Consider the following 12,737-nt stretch of genomic DNA (forward strand, 5'->3'; position numbering starts at 1 on the left):
TATAACGCTTTAGGAGAAATAGGGCACAACGTGTATATTTTAAAAGGTCCTCCAACAGCAGCACCAGGCAGAAAAAATTCTTTTGGAGCCTTTTTCCACCACGAACAGGTGCACAGTTCAGCAGGACCAGCCAAACGAGGGTTAACCACTCACCAAAGTACACATCTCTGTGTACGCTTGAGAAGGACTATTAACCTTTACTGCCAAAGCTTGCGCTGCCGTAGAAATGAAAAGCGTATAACGCTATCCAAGACGAGCAGAAGACCCTCTCCAAAAGCAAGGGCGGAATATGAAAGCACGGTGCCATGCTGATAGGAGGCCAGGTTCAAGCTGCACATCTGAAGGCCAACTGGCGTTTTAAAATGTCACGGCTTCTTTTATCGCTGATCTCGAACAACAGCCAGGGTGGAAGGGAGCTTACAAACAAACCCATCAACTAACAATAGAAGAGAAATGAAATTACCAAGATTTCATGAGTCATCAAAGATCTGTTTGAGATCTGATGTGAGTCAGACGCTCATATTGGGTACAGTTGACACAGATGTTGCGAAAAGCTCCGTTCATTAATCACTCGTCTCAAACTCCCGAGACACATCCACCGCGCGGATAAACACCTCAGCGTACCGAACGCCAGGAGCCATCAACAGGTAATGGGACAAGCCTCTTTAAAAGATAACCATCGCGAGGCTTATCGGTGAGCCCAGGAAGTCTGTCACGCCGTTATCGACCTGAACCATCTATTTGGCTTTCCGTCACGGGAGAGTCTCATGAAAACGCTCCGTATCTATCCAGGCGCTCTCTGTTTGTACTTCCTTCTTATGTGCCATCTTTTAGTCTCCCTGCGGATTCGCATTGTGTTGGAGAGGTGGGCTAATTCCCCCCCTCCTTTTCATTTTTTTCTTTAAAAACGTCTTAATTACAGCTTCTTTTTCGTCCATTGCATGAGAAAGGGGGGAAAGCCCATGTCAAACCCGAGCAAAGATGGCATTTGACGGCTATTTGCTGCTATGCAACTACACAGCTGCTCTTTCAGGGCCACGGGGTGGGTGGGGAGCTCTATTGTTGCGGTCGTCTGAGGGGACACAGGGGTTAAGTTTGATCACAGGGAAACATACGTGTGCTGAAAGACGGCTGATGAGCGGGAGGGGCCCCCGCGCAAACCTGGATGAGCAATTTACTTTTCTCCTTTCTCTAGCAGCGCACGAAAAAGGCAGGAGAATTATATTCAGCTAAAAACGATATCCAAGAACTAGGGTCAGCTGGTCAATTATTGAGCTCAACTGGTGGGTTTGTTAAAATATGCCTGTGTATGGATGTAATGCGTTTCACTTGTGTAGCACAGAAATGAATAAGGCCACTTTCTAAGTTGCTTATTTGAACCTAATATAAACTAAATATATATATATATAAATATTGAATGTTTATGTATTACTAATATACTATATTATAATAAAGGTAGTTTTTTGTATGTTAAATTAAAATAGATGTTTAATTTGTATAGCAATTAATGCATTTTATTTGTTGAATTTAATATAATATTTATTTCATATTTAAAGGTAATAAAAAAAAAAAACATTTGGCATGTAGACTTCCTAAAAGGGTTTTAACATTTAAGTTATCTGTGCTAAACTAAACTTATCACCACTACCACAAAAATATAAATAAATAAAAATTATATATATATATATATATATATATATATATAATATATATATATATCTCACAAACATTATTTATTATAACATAATATTCTAAAAAAAAAAATTTAACTTATTAAATTTAACTTGAATAGTGCCTTTTTCCAGAGTTTATGTTTATTTATTTTATCAGTTATAACACAATAAAAACTAAAAAAAATGTATAGTCATGGGAAAGCACATGCATGCAAGCACAACATCAGTGCATTTGGCCGTTTTTCTTTTTTTATGGGTATTTTCTCAGTTTCTCACACAATGGCTGTTGCGTTAAAGTCAAATGAAAACTGCTTCAGCTTTGAAAAGCACATCGAGAGCCCGACTCAGTTCAACTCCGTCCGATTCGCCAGCCTTGCTAAAGAAAATGTCTGGTTCAGGTATGACAGTCCGTCTCATCGACATAATTACACGAGGCGTCTTTTAAGAAGGACTTCTCGTGCTCCTACACAAAGTTATATAAACACACGTAATCACATAAACTTAAACACGCAAAGCATCTTTGTAAAGAAGCGCTAAATTCGCAATCCCCATCTATTCTGGCCTAATTCTCCTTCCGAGCCTCCATTCATTAACCTTTTCAAGAGCAGGGATTACTGTTCGGAGTATCAAGACGTCGCTAATCCTATAAAAGTTGGCGTTCGTTCTTAAATCGGTCTGATCTCTCCAACTCTTCCTGTTCGACAGCAAGACTGTTCACCGAAACAAAAAGGTCACCTCTGCTAGGTTGCACATCAAAGCCAACCCTGATACAGGCAGGCGTCCTGTGCTTACTGGAGAAGCGACGACTAAATTTAGCGAAAGACACTCCTCTTTCGCGGCAGCAAGAGAAATCCGAAACAACAAAAGCGGAAAACACCCCCCCACCTCCCCCGAAAATTGCAGCACACGCTCGCGGGCCGCCCAGCCTTCAGCAAGCGAGCTGTGAGCGGACTCTAATTCAGTGTAAGTACCGGGCCGCTGCTCGGTGGGAATAGCTCACATATGGACTGTAAACAGAGTGATTAGAGAGATGTGGAGCGGCCCAGCCCCTGCGCTGCCTGAACAGCACCCTGGGACTCTTTACATCACCACACACACACACACACACACCTGCAGGTAAAGAACAGGCTTCCTGAGACCAGAAACAGACTGCGATTGCGCCAACACTCGCCTCTCCTAAAAATACATTGTGGTTTTAAGGGTGAACCTCACGGAAACACGCCCAGGTGACATTTCAAAGCTAACTGGAGAGGGATAAATCACAAACAAGAAATGATCATTTACTTAAAAAGAAAAAGAGGAGCCTGTTTGGAGGACAATTCGAATTTCTTTGCATTATTTTCAAATTCTCATCGATGTAATAGTTTTATACTTCGCTTTAAGGTGATTCTGGTGAGATTTTTTATTTATGGTGATTTTTTTGTAATACAAAACTTTTGATATCAGCATAAATTAAAAATATAGCATAGCTAGGACTTAAGCAATGATTTATGCAGCATTCGTTTTATGTCATTTTAAAATAATTCAGCTTTTTTTTTTTTTGGATCAACGCTTTCCCCTACAACTCTAATTACTGCAATAACCTGGTGGTTTTATGTCTCACTTTTATTACACTTTTAAAATTTCGTATAAATGAAATAAATATTCTGTGTAAAGACTCCAAAACAACACAACCGTGCTGTATTAACACTTTAATTTAATACTAAAATCTATTATTTTAATATTAACTAAAGCCCAGTTTTAGGACCGAAAAATATTAGCATTATTTTTAACACGATTAGGCAGTTTTCCCCTTCAAATTCTAACAGTTTGAATGTTTTGTAGGATTTTTGTTTGCTTTTCCCTAATTTATCTTAAAGGAATAGTTCACCCAAAAATGAAAACTCTGTGATCATTTACGCTCAAGTACTTACAAACCGATATGGATTTCTTTGTTCTGCGAACACAAAGGAAGACGTTTTGAAAAAGTTTTGCAACCGGGCTGTTTTGGCTCACCATCGACTCAATCGTATTTTTATTCCTACCGTGGAAGGACACAAAACAGCCCGGCTACAAACATTTCTTTAAAATATCTTCCTTTCCAACAAAAAGAACTTCATAGATTTTCAGAATTTTTGGGTGAGCCATTCCTTTAAGTGTTTCTATTTGATTTAAAAACTAAAATGTTTTCTTATCAAGCAAATATATAAAATAAGTTTTTTTGCGTTACGGTAATAAAGAACGCGATCCGCGACTGACACGAACGTACAGTAAAAACAATGCGAAAAAAAAAGAAGTCTTAAAATAGGCTTAATCTTCTATAAGCAAGCGTAATTCTTTCCACAGATTCTAAAGTTAAAACACGACGTGTTGACAGGTTTTCGTGAGATTCACCCGTAACGGTTCACAGCTTGTAATGCATTATCAAGATCATTGTGGTTCGCCCATTGTTTACCCCACAATACTGGCATTCATTCACAACGGCTAGCATTGCTGCGACAGCATCAAAATAAAGTGCATTAATCTACAGGGATGACAATGGCTATTGATTTGGATTTCTATGGCAATTCTGTCCATTTCCACTCTATCAAACTCTGGGCATTTGAAAAGGGACACTTGCAATCTTGGCAACTAGACGTGGAAGGCTCCAGCACCTGTGATAAGGGACATTCTTTTGCCAGAGAGCTCTGGTTCATGTCTTTGAGTAACTCCTTGAGCGCATTTCTTACTGTAGAGTGGGTCCACTGCTCTGGAGGAAGGTCTTCCAGTTTAGGACAACTGCAGGAAGGGATAGAACAAGAGAGAGATGGAAAAGAGAAACAAAAGAGAGAGAGAGAAAGAGAGAGGACGGTGAGCACTGGGCTTTGCTTTTCTGCTGCAAGCGTCCCTCTAAGACAGACAGATTTCATTTGGCGCATGAAGCAGATGCATCTGGAGTCTCTCTCCTCTCTCTCTCTCTCTCTCTCTCTCTCCTGATTGTTCTGATTAGTTAATTACTTTATACAACACATCTGCTGTATTGATGCATGAATTATACATCAGCTGCATGTGGCGACTATTATTTCACGTTACTTCTACCTTCCTGCCTTGATATGCTTGCTAAAACAATTTAAGGTGTTTCCATCTAGATTTCGACGCTAGACGCACTAAAAAGGGCCGGCATCCACTATCGTCGAAATACTTTGTTTAAAAGAAAAAAAAAAAATAATAATCCAGTATTTGGAACATTTATGCATGCGTGTTGGGGGGAAAAAAAAAAATCCACCGTCAAAATCAAGAGAGAAAACACAGCTGCATTCGGGGTGTCATTAATGAACGCTTGTTCAATAGGACGCAATAAACGGCAAGCTGCCAAGAAAATATCGCAACACTCCATGCAAAAAAAAAAAAAAAAAAAAAAAAAAATTCGACGCCAGCATGCCATGAAAATTAAAGCTAAGGGCGTCGTTTCTGCGCCACTAGCGTGGAAAAAAGGAAGTGCAAAAACAATGACTGTTTTCAAACAGTCTGCGATCGATCAGACAAGCAGATTAGACTGACTAAGTTGAATGAGCGGCTATCTGTTTGTCTGAGCAATGGCGGACAGGGAAACCAAACCGAGCATATCACGGCGATGCGTGGTCGTTATTGTCGTGTATATGTGCATACACACGCATGCATATACATTCAATCTGAATGAAGCGTGAACTCAAAATATGAACATAAACATAATACTAAAAAAAAAAATCTAATTTTTATTGTATGTAGATAGATGGCTTTTTATGGTAAAAGTAAAGTAAAAATGACATGCTGATTCTTGAATTCGTGTTATAAAAAAGGCTTCCCGGATTAATAATCAAATATTGTTGGTTCCATAGTTCTTTAAAACACTGGAGTAATTGGATGAGCCGTAGTACTGCTGTAATGTGCAATTAACACGTCCATGTTTGCACATAGACACACACACACACACACACAAAAGAAAAGAGACTGGATCCAGCACACCTTAAAGTGTGAGACAGCCACACAGCCTCCGGAGACAACACAGAGACAGACAGATGTACATGGACGTCTACAGAAAAAGGAAGAGGTGTGTCTGTGTGTGCCCACAGCAGTGGCTTGTGGGGAAAAACAGCACAGTGTGTGGCGGCACTGTGGGTACAGTACATGGGAAACACTGACCTGTGTAGCTGGATTTTCAGCGTGACCACATGGTACACATCCTGTAACATGTCCGCCACTGTGGCGTCGGGGGCATCCGTCACGTAGGAAAGAGGCACGGGGTTCCACTTGCCCACCTGAATCAGACCTGCGGTGAAGAGGCACCATTTACCACAGACAGACAGCGTTTTAGAGGCTTGATTTGATAACCATATTCATCCTCCATGCATTTAAATAGTCGTTCGTATAGTAGCGTACTTCAAAGAATATGCCACGGTATTGGCATCGCGGTGATTTCACTCGAAATCTAGTGAACTGCCTACATAGGCAGGATTTATAGCAATCTCCTTTTGCAGGCGGCAACACTTGCATCTTTTGTGGACAACACAATCTCATAATGCATTGCGACAGGGTTAATTAAAAGAGTATCCAAGATGGGGAGAGAAATGTAAACATAAATACACTTAAGGCCGAACTGTAATTAAGATTGACAATTTTAACTAATATTTGTGTATATGCTTTTTCTTTTATATATAACATACTGTGTAGTTTAAAGTTACAGTGAAAGTGCATTTGTTTGATCAAAACTGCAGAAAAATCTGTAATATTATTGTAATTTCAAATAACCGTTTTCTGTGTGAATATGTTTTAACATTTAATTTATTCCTGTGACACAATACTGAATTTTCAGCATCATTGCTAGAGTTTTTAGAGTTAAGTGAACTTTCAGAAATCATTCTAATATGCTGATTTGCAGCTCGAGAAATATTTAATATTATATTCAGTGTTGAAAAAAGTCGCCCTGTTTCACTCTCTCTTTATTTTTAGGATTGATGACGAGGAAGTTTAAAAGAACGTCATTTATTTGAACTAGAAATCTTTTGTGACATTATATACGTCTTTACGGCCACTTTATCAACTTACTGCATAAGTAACTGCTAAATAACTGTATTAATTTCTAAATTTCATGAATATCACATTAACCTAATCGCATATTATAATGCCAAACTCTAATAATGTTTTGCAAATAGGTTTGCATAAAATGTGTACGTTGACTTAAAACACAGTCATGGTAATTCAAGTTTATTTTTATGGTAATACTGTGATAGTTTTCATACAGGGTTGCAAAATGGCATTCTTTAAAAAAAATAAAACACTGCTTGACCATATGTTGTCTGTCGACTGGCACTAAATGGGTAACCGGAAAAAAACAAGATCCAGAAGATCCAAAGAAAAAGAAATTATGATGGACAGCCTGCAATAAATTACAGGCTGAAGGCTACGGCTCTTAAAATAGCCCCCAGCTCCATAAAGCAAGCAATTAGAAACCGCAGGCCCACCTCCACACTCGTTCCCATTGAGAAAAGTGTGATTACAGAGAGCAGGAGGTGCACCTGTGTGTTCCTGCCTCTACCCACAACCCCCCTGACCTCAGCATCAGGTCAGCCCGAGCAGCAGCATGCATGCACTACCAGAACACAGCCAACAAATCACTCCAAAAATATCTCTGTTTAGCCTCCAAAAATATCCGAGCATCTGCCCGGCATTTTATGACTCATGATTCTGATCTAACGGCGAAAAAAAAAAAACCACATGCACATTCTGGATAAATAGGTATCGCCGCGTACCATGTTTAGGGATGATAGAAACGCGCCGTACCTTTAGCCTGTGCAGCCGAACTGTGCGAGTAGCCCAGGGAGAGCAGGGCCATCTCGATTAGCTGGTTGAAGAGCATGTCCTTCCTGACCAGAACGAACTCAGCGTGTTCCTCTTTGCTGTCGAACTCGATGGGGCTCTCGTAGTGCTCCACCACGCAAAACACTGGCAGCATGTTACCTAGCAGAAACAAGAGAGCGAGCTTTACACCGCCGCAGCACAACAGGAACATGCTAAAACGCCGCCGGTTTTCAACGACGTATCTGGCCAAAAACGCAAATGCAAAGTGCGCTCGAAGTTGTTTTAATAACGGCACGTTGCTATGTGGTTGCTATGGTGGCGATTTCGAAAAAACGCGAATCCCAGGCACATAGGCAGCAGCAATAACAATGACATTGGCTTTTGCATGCAACCTCCGATAACACCAGCTTATCTGAATTTTGGGATGCCAAAAATAATTCCCTTTTCAGTATCATGCTTTCTCGCAGAAGTATGCGTTTTTTAGCATTGTAATATTTTTCACAAACATTTGTAAGGTGATAAAGTCTTCTATTATCTATTAATTAGCAGAAAACCCACTACAAAAGGAGCCTAATTCTGATTTCTAGGTTAAAATCGCGGCCAGAAAATGTAAACATGAGCCACGTGAAAAGCTTATTTATTCACTTAACTGACGCTGAATGCATTATTTAAAAATATTTTTGCCGATTTTAACTTACATAGAGAATGTTCCGTCATTAAAACCGAAGATGCATGCATAGAATTTATTTGAAACAGAATCTTTTGTAACATTATACATTTATTTCTCTGTCCCTTTTAATGAAGGCATCTGCGCAGAATAAAGGCGTTCATTTCGTAAAAAAACGAAACTATTTTTAACATTACCAAAGTACTTGTTTGCCATTGAGCATTTGAGCATATTTTTCAATTTTCAAATTAATGCATGTATACAATTACACAGTCTTTAAAACAGAAACTTTTTTTAAATGCAGTTGAAGCTGATGCATATATAATATGAAAATGATTAGGTTTTTTTTAAATCGGTTTTTTTTTTTTATGCAAGGCTTTGTTATCAGTTGCTTATCCTCCAATGTAACGGTGTTACAATAAAGCAGCACTGTAACATGCATAATTAGCTCAGAACGTAGAACAAGCAGAGAAGACGTCAACGGAGCAGCTCTGCTATTTAAACGTGTTAGCACACTAAAAGGTTAAAGCTCATTGCGGCTTTAGCGCTTTATTTATTGTTAAGGTGCTCAAATCACATTAGAATACTTCTTCAGGCAGATCCCAGTACCCTTCCCATGATGCTGTGCAGTGGCTCCCAATGCACCGTATAGCCTTGAGGTTTACGAGTCTGTGTAAACAGCGTGGCGCTATCAGAGGAAAAAAAAATAAATAAAAAAAAACGAAGAATCTCCATCCAAAGCTGTCATGTGTTCGGGTTTACTGTGCAAATATCACATAATACCAGCCAGCTGCAACACTGCGGTGATGAAATTTCAGGAACTTCATGATCTCTTGGACCCAGGATCTTTATTTTTACAGGGTTTAATTCAGGCTGGGGGTAATATCAACGCCGTCTATCCGGGGCAATCGTAATAAATCATATTTCTGCTCCTCGCGGTCGCAGTTTCCTAAGAATGCGACCGTTTTCTGGAAAACAATCAATAAATAGGGTAATCATAAGCAGATGCCAGGGAATGTGCTGAATCGAAGCTTTTCCATTTTTAATAGATAAAGATCTAACAATAAAGACTGCTGTGTCGGTTCATTTCGGGATCAATACACGCTTTGTTCCCAGAGAGCTGAGAAAAGCCCATGGTAAATATTATTCAGCTGAAACAATGAATACAGTAGCTTCCAAAGTTCAGCAAGCACTCAGCAAAAGTTCACTTTTTCCCATAAATAATAATAACGGTTACCCAGAGAGCTATAGAATGCGGCCGGAGAACATAACAACTGACGCTAGTTGTTGTAGCTAAAACATTTTCCCTATCTATATATATATAGTGTGTGTGTGTGTGTGTATGTGTGTGTTATTAGCAGTAGCGATTTTTTTCTTCCACATCTTAAACATGGCAAATTAAATACCAACGCTCTCAAACGTAAAATCAGAAACCAATAAAATAATCAGGGTTCATTTACTAACAATTTCTATTTAGTTTTTGTGACATACCAAATCAGCAGACAAAGCACTACAGTGACTGTTTTCTGTAAAAATACAAACGTGCTTACAATAACTACTAAATTACGAACGCCGCTGGTGGCATAAATACGCAACAAACTATTTTGCATGTTTACATCATAATTTAATCAGATGCCTGACATACTGTAAGGGCCCTAACTGTCCATGACTACAACATAAAATCACTTGGGTTCCTGAGCGATTAAAAATCCGCTAGCCCCGCCCACTGTGAAATATCATTGGTCCAAATTTGAACGGACAGACAAGTTGCTTTTCATTAAAATCAGACACTTAGTTTGGGGTTTTTAGCGATGCAATAAATCATTTTGGCTTTCCAAAGAAACTTGAAGCTTTTTCCACTATAAAAGATTTTTTTGCGGAATGGTGGAATTTTAAGAGGTTCCCTTTAAGGTTCTTCACGGCATTGATGGTTCCGTGAAGAACCTTTAGCAACCACGGAAACTTTCGAATGCACAAACAGCTCTACATAGCGAAAAAGGCCTCTTGATACGTTTTAAAATCTTCTTCGCATTTTAAAAAAAATGGGTTGTATTGAAAACTGTTTCCTGACAGGTTCCTTGGGCAACAAATGACGCTTCTGTTGCACCACAGCGAAAACCCCCCTTTTTTGAAGCTTTATATTTTGAAGAGTGCAGTAGTAAGAATAAGCGAACTCACCCCTCTTGTGGCAGGCCTTTAGATGATGTCCGGGGGTTTGAAGTGCACCGGAGAGTTTCGCTCCAGTGCTACCGAGGCGAGACCTGCCCAGCGGGCTTCCGTTCTGTTCCAGGCGGGCCATTTTGGCCGGAGGGGCCTTGGTGTCGTTCAGACTGTTGACCATCTCACAGTTCTCCTTCCCCTGGCATGTTTCGCTGAGATGCTCCATGGTTCTCAGCACCACTGCTCACTGTCACCTGAAGGAGAAAAAAAAACAAAAAAAAATCGAAAAAACGATAAAGCAGCGGCGTCAGTGATCAAGCGCCACCAAATCAACTTTTTTCACCCCGTTATAAAGATTGCTGAAGCTAAAAAACAATGAAATTGCAGCATAAACTCTCTCTCTTCCATGTAGACTGAAATGTCAAATCAAGCCTAATGTTACATGGCATTTACAATGTTTCATGCAACGATCACGTTCCCTTTCCTAAGAGCATGTATTATGTATGTCTAACCCACTGCAGAATCCCATGTGGAGAGCAAACAAGCTAGTTTTTGTACAGTCGCATTAACGTGTAGAGAGTCCACTTCAGTGATCAGCGCACCGTACGATGAACCTTCCCGTACAAGAGAGACAGGCTGTGAAATATTTAGCGGATCAGATCTCTTGGCGGAAAACCGAATTCCTGACCGAAGTGAAGAAAATGCACGTTTTGGTCCCAACTGTTCGTGTTCAGCGACACCCCAAAAAAGTTTCAGCAAAACGGCAAAACAAAAGAGAGGCCTCGGATTATCTAAGATTACAGGAAAAGGGACGTGCACCTTGTCTCAACGTCGCATTCACAACGATAAAGGAACATTGCGCCAGACACCATGACAGACGGGGTTAGATTTCATCAAACAGGCCAAACAAGACATCAGACATGCAACAATGAATTCCACAGCACCGAACACCAGATGAACTTACTTGACTTCCTTTAAAAACCAATAAAACAGGTATGGATGTAGATAAAGATGAACCCTGTGCTTATACGTGAATGGAAACGCTCCAAAGCGTTGTCTAGTTCACGCTTTAAATTTACTAATGTCATCTAAAGCAGGTTGATATGACACACATATAACTAGATAACATACAAGTCGCATTAGATTTAAGTGCATGACGGAATTATCACTCATTCGTAGTGCGCATGCAGAATTGTATTTTTTTTTAAGATTTCAAAAATAAAGGAACATTTACATATAATTTAAGTGATTTGATGAAACAAATAACTCAAGCTTGAACTCACCACTTTAAGAAGAACATATAAAGGAGCTGTGGACGAGCAGCGACTTCAAGTTTAGGCAGGAGGAGCACAAACTTCACTCGAATATCAGTTTTATGTCAGCTATTCTATTCTGAAACATAGAAAACTTCCAGATCGTCCACGCCGAAGCCTAATATCGCACGCCGCGCCGAGAATAACAGCGCATGATGCACGCAGAGGCATATAGACGAAGCGCAAAGTACTTTAAAACGTGATGAGAGCTAAAAGCCGTGGTCGCGTTCGATCGAGCCGAAATGCGACGATCTCCGGTGAGTCTAGAGTTCAATAGAGTTTACGACCGCATCCGCCGTCCGTTCCGCGAGCGGAATAACGCTTAAAAATAAAAGTAACCGCCGGCGTTCCCTACACATCCCGTTGAGCCTCGGCGGTACGCGCCTATAGGAACAGAAGCGTTCGTGGATCGCCTCTCATCTGGCCAAACAACAGCACGAAGCCCCGGCGACCTGCCGTCTCATCTCGAGCCGATCTGCAGATCCGAAGCAGCTTTAAAAGTGCGCGATACACTTTCGAACGTCGAACGAAACGTCAAAGCATCCGAACATTCCTGACGCGCGTCAGCTCTACATTGTATCTTCCGCTTGTTACATTTGTAACATTCGCGCTCGGTCCTTTTCTTTCTGTTTCCCTTCTCTCTCTGTGTGTGTGTGTGTGTGCGTGTGTGTCTCTCTCTCTCTCTCTCTCTTTCTCTCCGTCTCTCTCTCTCTCTTTCTCTCTCTCTGTCCCCATTAAATTATGAGTTGCATCGGCTCATCCCTCCCTCTCCGCGCTGCCTGCCGCTTCTCCTCATCTCTAAACCTCCTAAACGACGCGATCGAAGACGGATTTCTCGTGCTCCCGCGTCTGTCGCTGTCCTGGAGGAGGATGGACGCGAAAATAAAGTAAAAGTGCAGGAGAACGAGGATGATGATGGTGGATTTCCGCCTGCACGCGCGCAGGAATTTTTAATCAGCTTGATTAGAGTGAGGCGGTTCTGCATTTATTACTGAATCTACACACACATCCTGTACACACACACACACACACACACACGCAGGATGCACATGCACCGAACGGCGCAATAAAATCACTTTGCATTTTTTTTGGTCGCAAAACAAACGGTATTTGTTTGTGAGCGCGAGG

General features: G+C 40.6%; 1 pseudogene; it reads right to left on the minus strand.

Moving 5' to 3' along the window:
* Positions 1-12,496, minus strand: part of LOC122360871 — a 45,577-nt pseudogene extending 33,081 nt beyond the window's left edge.
* Between the last annotated feature and the right edge of the window lie 241 nt (positions 12,497-12,737).

The sequence above is a fragment of the Puntigrus tetrazona genome, chromosome 16, assembly GCF_018831695.1.
Source record: "Puntigrus tetrazona isolate hp1 chromosome 16, ASM1883169v1, whole genome shotgun sequence".
NCBI lineage: Eukaryota > Metazoa > Chordata > Actinopteri > Cypriniformes > Cyprinidae > Puntigrus > Puntigrus tetrazona.